This window comes from Mastomys coucha, unplaced genomic scaffold (genome assembly GCF_008632895.1).
Source record: "Mastomys coucha isolate ucsf_1 unplaced genomic scaffold, UCSF_Mcou_1 pScaffold22, whole genome shotgun sequence".
Classification (NCBI taxonomy): domain Eukaryota; kingdom Metazoa; phylum Chordata; class Mammalia; order Rodentia; family Muridae; genus Mastomys; species Mastomys coucha.
In genome coordinates, this window is record NW_022196905.1 from 238,942,878 (window position 1) to 238,945,585 (window position 2,708).

The 2,708-nt window shown below is 37.6% G+C and overlaps 1 pseudogene; it reads right to left on the reverse strand.

Annotated features, from left to right (window-relative positions):
- Positions 1 to 1,466: 1,466 nt before the first annotated feature.
- LOC116067992 lies at positions 1,467 to 2,121 on the reverse strand (annotated as a pseudogene).
- Between the last annotated feature and the right edge of the window lie 587 nt (positions 2,122 to 2,708).

Below are 2,708 nucleotides of genomic sequence, written 5' to 3' on the forward strand. Positions count from 1 at the left end.
ACCACTTGAAATATATTCCCAGCCTGAAATATCAAAACTTTAATTAGGGTATAATATAAGTTGGTTGAACACATAAGTCCGGAATTGGGCTTCTCTAAAACCCATAGGAACTCTAGACTTCCTTCACAAAAAGTGAAGAAAAGAAATAGAAAAATATGATTTATTCCTGGTGAGTATATCAGAGGATTTGTTAGTCCATTATTTATCAGTTTCAATGTACACATTATCTATAATCCCTTATTCTCTGGTTTTTGAGTAATTGTGGATTTTTGTAACAGTCTCCTACTCCTTACCAATAGAAGCTTCTATGATGAGACATGAGAGTTACACTGAGTTGTGCATATAAAGATAAGTATATAGAATATAGTACTATATAAAGTGCCTTATAGCATATAGAATAAAGTACTGTATAGTATATAGAATATGGTATATAGAATAAAATAGCATTCATAACTTTCCTGGATATTCAAGGCCATAAGAGTTGAAAGACTGCTTAGCTCGTTAAGCAAACTAATGTTTCAAATGAAAGTGAAAACACATCTTGCAATATTTACTCATTTCTGTTACTTACAATCTTACAGACACCAGAAATATCATTTGTATAGTTCTCCATTCTTCCATTTCAAAACCAAATAGTTTATATGGAAACAATACTTGCTGCTAAGGTTATGTCTTTAGGAACTGGGACATTTCCCTTAGCATAGTGCTTCTAGGGTGGTTGGGAAAGAAATACATGAAAACTGAATCGTTAGTAAAGTAGCTGTCTCTGTTTTCCCCAGGATAGTCATGCTCTGATTATCTGTTGATGGAAGTCTACAGCACAGACCTTAAAGCTGCAGAAACCCAGGAGTCCTGGCTTAGCCAAAGGAAAATTGCTTTGTATTTCTTATGAAATATCAGTCCTAAAACAATGACAAAATACTGTGCAGTTTTAGTTCACCAAAGAGCACAAGCAGTTTAACAGAAGGAGTTAAGAGAGTTATAGTAGCCATAATGTAACTGGATAAGTTCACTTACAGAAAAACCAAATTTTTGTGTTCACAGTTTGCTGTAAGAATGGCCAGCAGTTGTATTGCCACAAATGACATCAATTTCGTCATCATCAAATTCAAACTGCTAGTAATACTCATCAAGAAATCAAGAAACAAATAGTTGATACATGCCACAGTCACAAAAAATATTAATTGATCACACAAAGATAGAACCAGACATAAATACAACATGCTGCTTGGATTATTTAAAATGACCAGATAGTGCACAATTGTAGAGACATAAGGTGGATAAATAATTACCTAACATAGTAAGGAGTGACTATTCTATGTAGATAACTATATGAAACTTCTAATGTGATGGTGATACTCTTAGCACCCTTTCTTGTTATTCTAACACTGATTTAAAGAGATAACATAGTGAGAGTCTAGGTATGCATATTTCTTTTTTTTTTCCCTCCCAGGGCTTGTTTTATTTTAATGATTGAACCATGTGAGGTCTCAGCCAGGCCACTATGTACAGACACGAGGGAAGCTTTATTTCTCGGTCTTTTCCTCCTTGGACAGAGTCTTGATGATCTCTTCCTTCTTGGCCTGGAGACACTCCTCCTGGCACTTTGCATGCTTCCTTGGTCTTTTAGACCTGTGAGCCTCAGCCTGGTCAGCCAGTAGCTTCTTGCGGGCCTTGTCGGCCTTCAGCTTGTGGATGTGCTCCATGAAAATATGCTTGTTTTCGAACACATTCCCTTTGACCTTCAGGTACAGGCTGTGGTACAAATGGTAGTCAATCTTTTTAAATTCCTGTTATTTCCTGAGAAGCCGGTGCAGGATCCCCATCCTTATCATCCAGGTCACTTTCTCAGGCATCTGAGCATTGGTGGTACCCTTCCTCTTCCCTATGCCAATATGCCTGCCCTTCCGTCGGGCCAAGGTGTTTTTCCGGCAGCGAGCCCGGGAATGGACAGTCACAGGCTTCTGGATCATCAGGCCATTTTTGATCAGCTTCCTGATCTGCTGACAGGAGTTGGCATTGGCAATTTCATTGGTCTCATTGGGGTCCAACCAGACTATTTTTTTTCACACAGCGGAGGACACTAGAGGCAAGCCTCTTCTGTAGCCTGAGCATACTCATGGCTGCAGACGCAGCAGCAAAAGCTAGGTATGCATATTTCAATTCAATACAATTATTTACAGATAAATGTAAATCAGTTTAAACATGTACAGATATGCTCAGGTTTGAAATTCAGTAATGTAAACATATTTTTCTTAAAATTTACTCTGAGTATTCATTAATTTTCTTTAACATAAAAATTTAATGCAAATGACCTTTATTTTTAAGATCCTAGACCCTTGTCAGTATTCTGCTAGAAGATTTGTCAAGTCTTGGGTGTCTTGCATCATTGACCTTGTCTCCAGCTTACGGCTATCCTCCTGGAGGCCATAAATGTCACCCCACTTATCCAGAGATATCATTAGTGATGTAGATTTGATAATATTCTATCTTGATCCATTATCAATGTGACACTTTTTTTTTTAAATTTAGTAGACTGGTACACATACAGTTTCACCTCCCTGACTCCCTAAACATGAGCTAACATGACAAGAATAACAAGAATAACAAGACAACAATGACAAGAGTGAACACATCAAACTGGATGTGGGAAAAGCTGTACAATGAACTATGAACAGGTGGGGAATGATGGGAATGGATGAGGTTGT